This window comes from Triticum dicoccoides, chromosome 4B (assembly GCF_002162155.2).
Source record: "Triticum dicoccoides isolate Atlit2015 ecotype Zavitan chromosome 4B, WEW_v2.0, whole genome shotgun sequence".
Classification (NCBI taxonomy): domain Eukaryota; kingdom Viridiplantae; phylum Streptophyta; class Magnoliopsida; order Poales; family Poaceae; genus Triticum; species Triticum dicoccoides.
The window spans coordinates 519,790,527-519,798,139 of record NC_041387.1 but is presented as its reverse complement, the minus strand read 5'-3'; positions in this window follow the sequence as shown (position 1 = coordinate 519,798,139).

The following is a 7,613-nucleotide window of genomic DNA, read 5'->3' as shown; positions in this document are numbered from 1 at the left end:
GATAACTTGACACTTGTCATTTGAGAGCAACCCATCCTCCAAGGACTTTGAGCGAAAATCATCAAGTGAGGAAAATCCCAAACCCAAACACCTACAAACCCCAAAGTGATTGAGCATCACTGAAGAAATTGATCCTGCGTGGATCTGACGCTTGTTACCTTTGAAGACTGTGCTTCTTCCAGACGGTTAGGCGTCAAGGTCTAGAGCATCCAAGAGGAATTGTGGATCGCTGAGTGACCAAGTCTGTGAAGGTTTGGAAGTCGCCTGAAGACTTACCATGAGTGATTGGACGGGATCTGTGTGATCTTAGTTCAAGAAGAATACGGTGAGGACTGGGTGTCCTGAGCTGCGTGCTCAGAGACTGGGTGTCCGGGACTACGTGTCCTCGAGTTTAAATACTCAGCCGCTCCAACCAGACGTACAACTGAGACAGCAGTTGGAACTGGTCTACCAAATCATTGTCTTCACCAACCTACTGGTTCTATTTCCTCAACCCTTTCATTTCCTCATTACTGTGTTGAGTGTTTGTTCATATCTGTGTTTGAAGACATTGACTGAAGACTTTCTCAATTTCCTCAGTTCAATTTCTTCAGTCTGTTTGTCTTCATCTTGTGTTATCCTATGATTATGCTTTTTGTACTCTTTGCTAGTCTTCATTTCATTATGATGACCATGCTTGTATTCTGTCATACTTACTTCTGAGTACTTATTCCGCTGCTAATAGTTCTTCGCTAAGGAATTTCCTCACCGGCAAATTCCTCAGTGAAGAATTCATAAAAATCGCCTATTCACCCCCCTCTAGTCGACATAACACACTTTCAATTGGTATCAGAGCAAGGTACTCCCTTGTTCTGTGTGATTTTGGTTTAACCGCCTGGAGTTTTAGTTATGTCGACCGCAGGTATGAAGAAAGTGACATGTCCTATCTTTGACGGTCATGATTATCCCAAGTGGAAGGCCATGATGAGGAAGCGCCTCATGGCAAGGGACAGCGAGCTGTGGACCGTCACTGAGATTGGTCTTACTGATCTATACAAGTCGGCGAACGCAGATGATATTCGCAAATACACTCGACTTGACTGCATGGCGAAGGATATCGTCTGTTCTTGTCTATCCAGAGACCAATTCAGGCTCATTATGCATCTTTGCAATGCAAAGCTTATCTGGGACCGAATCTCCGACGTCTATGAAGGTCATCGAACCTGTCATGATCCTTGGTTTGAGGACTTCAAGGAATCTCTCAAAACGATGACTTTTGAACTAGAATCATCATCTTCTGCATCATGTCTCATGGCAAAGGGTGTCGAGGTAACCGAATGTTCCTCATCTGAATTTAGTGACTGTGAATCTGATGATGATATTGAACCTAGCTATACCAAACTTGTTTGCATTGCCACCAAACAACAACATGCCTTGGAAAAGGTTCAAAACATGCTAGATAAGAGTGATGATATGTTAGGTGAAGAAATGGATCGCACTAAAGCCCTAACTGATAATCTTCAGAGACTTCAGTCTAGGTTTGATAACCTTCAAAGTCATCATAACACTCTCTTATCTGATCATGAGAAACTTTCTTATGAATTTCTTCAAAGAAAGCAAGATCTTGAGAAGCTAAGAGTGAGTTATGAAGATCTTCAGAAGGAGAGCGATTCATTACTTGCTCAACAAATCAGCACTACTCAGGTAGAATTTGTTCCTCCATGCTTAAAGTGCATTGAACATGAATCTGCCAATTCTTCACCTGAATGTTCAAATGCTTCAACTGTTATAAATTCTTCACCTGCCTCTGCTATCACTAATTCCTCATCTGAGGACATTGCTAGTATCACTGACGATGCAGGGCTGAAGGAACTATACACGACAGGCATGTACAAAAGACTCAAAGGGCATCAGATTCTCTGTGATGTGCTCAAAAAGCAGATCCTCAACAGAAACCCTAGGAAATAGGGTATTGCCTTTGAGAGGAAACTTAATGCAGATGGAACATATTGGAAGCCTGAGCAGTACCCCAAAACCTTATGGGTTGCTGCAAAGGGACCTCCAGTTGATCCATCCATGTTATCTGGCTTTACATGTGAATCTCCTCATTCTTCTGATGAGTCATTTGACTCCAACTATAAACTATTCAAAAATCAGAATGGTGAAGTATTTGCTAGATATGTTGGGACTAACTGCAGGAACGGTTCCCCTATGAAGAAAATCTGGGTTCCCAAAAGTTATGTTGAAAGTCTTTAGGTGAATGTCCTCACGACACCACCTGTGAAGAATGGCAATCCCAGAACAAACTCTTCATATGGACCTAATTCTTCATATGGATCCAAGTCCTCATATGGACCAAATTCCTCAAATGGATCAAAGTCCTCATATGACTATCATCGTGCTAACAACTCTGTTTCGCAGGGTAGAGCTAAGGGCTACGAATATGCACATTATTCTTCAAATCATTATGTTCATAAGTCCTCGAAGAATTTCTCTGCTTATTCATATGCTTACCCTAACCCCTCTTATGTGAAACGAAATGGTTTGGCTTCTATGCCACCATTCTCATATGGTGCTCGCAGAGTGATGAACTCTTTGCCACCCCTTCAGATGTGGGTGGTGAAGAAAAAGAACTAATCTCTTCTGCAGGGTCAGGTCTCCAGACGTGCCTTAACATCTGAAGAATTTGCTGGGGACCTGACAAAATTGCCTGAAAGGATGCAGGCTAACCATGATGAAATGAACATTCATTTCATACGTCCTCATACTGCTATATTTGTTTACCGCTTGATGAAATTCATCTGATGAACTTAATATCATATTCTTCACTGATGAAGCATATGAGATTGTAAGTTACACTAATTCATCTGCAGGATGATCAACCCAAAACCACTGAATGGGTCCTTGATAGTGGATGTACAAATCACATGACTGGTGACAAGAATCTCTTGATGGATGCTCCTTTATCACCATCACATGTGAAGCATATCATCTTTGCTGACAAAGGCAAAAGTCAGGTATTGGGTCTTGGTAAGGTTGCGATCTCTAAGGATAAACACATGGACAAAGTCATGCTTGTTGAGTCCTTAGGATACAACCTCATGTCAGTCTCAATGCTTTGTGATCTGGATATGGTTGTTGTCTTTGGCAAGTATCGCTGTGTTGTGATTATGAAAGCTGACAATTCCAATGTCTTCGAAGTCTTTAGGAGAGGAGATTTGTATATTGTTGATTTCTCTACAGGACCACAACCAGCCGTGTGCCTACTTGCAAAAGCTTCAGAAGGATGGCTATGGCATCGACGACTTGGTCACGCAGGCATGAGGAATTTGCACACGCTTGCGAAGAAGAAGCATGTCATTGGCATTGAGAATGTCAAATTCCTCAAGGATCACTTATGCAGAGCCTGTGAAGCTGGAAAAATGACCAAGGCCAAGCATCCAGCAAAGACTATCATGACCACTACTCGTCCATTCGAATTGCTTCACATGGATCTCTTCGGACCTAATCATTACTCAGCAGTCACTAATGCTGCTTCTCTATATGGTTTTGTCATTGTTGATGATTACTCTCGATATACATGGGTGCACATTGTTACTTACAAACTTGAAGTGCAGGAAGTCTTCAAACGATTTTCTTCGAGGGCTTCAACCAACTTTGGTGTGAAGATCAAGCACATCAGAAGTGACAATGGAACTGAGTTCAAGAATTCCGGTCTTGATGACTATCTTGATGAACTTGGTATTACTCATGAGTTATCTGCTCCTTATACTCCGCAGCAAAATGGCGTCATGGAGCGCAAGAACAGAACTCTTGTTGAGATGGCTCGCACTATGCTTGATGAATACAAAACGCCTGATCGTTTTTGGATTGATGCAATTGATATTGTGTGCCACATCATCAACAGAGTATATCTTCACAAATTCTTCAAGAAGACGGCCTATGAACTCCTAACTGACAAGAAACCCAATGTGAGTTATTTCAAAGTCTTCGATGCTAAATGTTGGATTAGAGATCCTCACCACAATTCTAAATTTGCACCGAAAGCACATGAAGGTTCTATGCTTGGTTACGGAAAGGACTCGCACACCTACAGAGTCTTCAACATCGCTCTTCACAAGATTGTTGAAACTGTAGATGTGTGGTTCGATGAAACTAATGGCTCGCAAAGAGAGCACCTACCTTCTGTGTTAGATGAACCAGCACCTAAGGATTCTATCAAGTTCAAGGCAACCGAGGATGTCATTCCTACTGAAGAATTAGCTGAAGAATTCATTCCAGTACGCGAAGAACATCAAGCTGAAGCACCTGAAGACAATGGTGCTGAGGAAAATGATCAAATACCTCAACGTCAACCAGCTCATCCTCGCGTTGCAAAAGAAGTACAAGTTGACAAGATCATCGATGACATCGAAGCGCCAGGTCCTCTCACACGCTCAAAAGCTTCACATTTATCTAACTTTTGTGGGCACTATGCTTTTGTCTCTATCACAGAGCCCACCAAGGTAGATGAAGCATTTTTGGAGCCGGAGTGGATTCATGCTATGCAAGAAGAATTACATCAGTTCGAGCTCAACAATGTCGGGGAACTGGTCAAACGCCCAGATCCTCACAAGCATAATATCATTGGCACAAAGTGGATCTACCGCAACAAGCAAGATGAAAATGGCCTTGTGGTAAGGAATAAGGCACGACTGGTAGCTCAAGGCTACACATAGGTTGAAGGAACTGATTTCAATGAAACTTTTGCACCTGTTGCTAGACTTGAGGCTATTCGCATATTACTTGCTTATGCTAATCATCATGATATCATCTTATATCAAATGGATGTGAAAAGTGCATTCCTCAATGGTAAGTTTGAGGAAGAAGTATATGTTGCTCAACCCCCAGGTTTTGAAGATCCAAAGAATCCTGACAAAGTCTTCAAACTTAATAAGGCCCTCTATGGCCTCAAGCAAGCCCCTCGGGCGTGGTATGATACATTGAAGGAATTCTTCGTGAAGAATGGCTTCACACCCAGTTCACTCGACCCTACTCTCTGTACTAAATCTTATGATGGTGAACTGTTTGTGTGCCAAATATATGTTGATGATATTATCTTTGGCTGTACTGACCAACGTTATAGTGATGAATTTGCCTATATGATGAGTGAAGAATATCAAATGTCTATGATGGGAGAGTTGAAATTCTTCTTAGGTCTTCAAATTCGTCAATAGCGCAATGGCATATTCATATCTCAGGAGAAATACCTCAAAGATGTACTGAGGAAATTCGGCATGCAAGATTGCAAAGGCGTCAAAATTCCTATGCCCACAAAAGGCCATCTATGCACTGATGAAAATGGTATTGACTTCGATCACAAGGTATACCGCTCCATGATTGGTTCTTTATTGTACTTATGTGCATCTAGGCCAGACATAATGCTTAGTGTTTGCATGTGTGCCCGATTTCAAGCTGCACCGAAGGAATCACACCATAAGGCTATGAAGCATATTCTTCGATATCTAGCTCACACACCAACACTAGGATTATGGTACCCCAAGGGCTCTGTTTTTGATCTCATTGGATATTCTGACTCTGACTATGCTGGTGATCGTGTGGACCGCAAGTCAACTTCTGGCACTTGTCATTTCCTCGGACGATCTTTGGTCTGTTGGTCCTCGAAGAAACAGAACTGCGTATCACTGTCTACTGCGGAAGCTGAATACATTGCTGCTGGATCATGCTGTGCTCAACTGCTTTGGATGAAGCAAACGCTCAAGGACTATGGCATCAATGTGAAGAATGTGCCTCTCCTCTGCGATAATGAGAGTGCCATCAAAATTGCTCACAACCCAGTTCAACACTCGAAGACAAAGCACATTCAGATTCGTCATCATTTTCTTCGTGATCATGTGTTGAAGGGCGACATCTCCGTCGAGCATGTGAAGACTGAAGAACAGCTAGCTGATATCTTCACTAAGCCCTTGGATGAGAAGAGATTTAGCAAGTTGCGGTGTGAGCTAAATATCTTAGAATCTTCGAATGTTCTTTGAAAAGGACACACATCCTAACACTTATGCAAAATTGATGACTTAGATGTGCAACACATGAAGAAACGTTGTTCTTCAATCAATGAAGAATAACACTCTAAGTGTGAGGAAATTAATGAAGAATTTGGTTCTTAGAACCCCACGACAATTGTACGCGGTGTCTGAAATCATCATTCTTATACGGTGGGACACGCCACCACAAAAGTTGAAAATCTTCAATTTGAGTTTTTCCTCAGTTTTGAAATTCTTCAGTTTTTCAAATTCTTCAACTTTGCAAAATCTTCACTGTTTCCTTCGTTTTTCTTCATTGGCTATATATATATATATGAATTTATGTCCTCTACAGCATTCACTTATAGCTATTTCTTCAAGTTGCTTTTTCTGCTAAGTGAATGTGATCGGACCCTTCCCCTCTATGCTATACTCAACCCAATCTATTCACAAATTCTTCTTGTGCGTTCTATTTGAAACTCGTTCAAAGTCTTCACTGTGCCCTTGGCAGCTGAAGAAATTGCGAACGAAACTTTAAAACAAATCTTATCCAAATTTTCCGTTTTTGCCGCTCAAACTGTTCCGCATCCCACGATGCATTATTCTATTCACCCACGATCATACACGATCTCCACTACACAATACGTGGGTGACACATGTCGCGTGAAGGAGAAAGGGTAGGGGCACGTTCGTCCTAAATCTTCGGGCGAACAGTTTTTCACCCTGTCTATAAATACCCCTCTCCCCTTCCTCACTTCATTTACTCCGCTCGACCATCTCTCTCCCGCTCGAGCTCCTCAAACCCTAGCGCCACCGCTACTCCATCATCGCCGGTGAGGAAGAGCTTCGCTGCCTCGACCTCGTCGCCGTCGTACTCATGCCGACCGCGGAAATCTTCACTCCGCCGCCGTAGCTGTCTTCCTCCGCCGAGTTAGGGCAAGGAAGATCTAACCTGACGAACTTCCCGTCTGTTCTTCTCAGTTCGTCGTGTTCTTCATTTCAGCGTTCCTCAAAGAAAAACTGCATACTTCTTCAGAGAACTCAATTGTTCAAATTCCTCAACTGAAGAATATGGCAGATGGTAAGAAGCCACAGAAAGGAGGAAAGAAACCTGAGGTTATGACTGCGTTTGAAATCCCTGAGGAAATTTATGATGACTATTGCACACCTGATGAATCAAAATATGGCAAAGAAAACAAAAATCAGCGCAAGGTGCGCATTCAGAAGATTGAACGGAGATGGGCAAGGGAATGGAGGGAATACATGTATGTGACTCCAAAGTACATGAAGAAATTCACCCTCAATCCTCCATGCCCAAGAGCTCCATTGGCACCTGGCCAAGTAGCTAATCCCACAAGCATCAAACGTGGTGAGGACTTTCCTGAAGAATGGGCTAAGCGCCAAGCCAAATTGGCAAGACAGGCCAAGGAGGCAGTGAAGAAATTCAATGAGCATTCTGCCACTGCTACTGCTACTGAGGCCTCGGTCAAACCGAGGAAATCCATGCCAAAGAAGCCTGCTCGTAAGCCAAGTGCTTCACCAACAGCGCCCTCACGGCCAAGTTCCTCAGCAGCACCCTCACGGCCAAGTTCCTCAGCAGCGCCCTCTCGG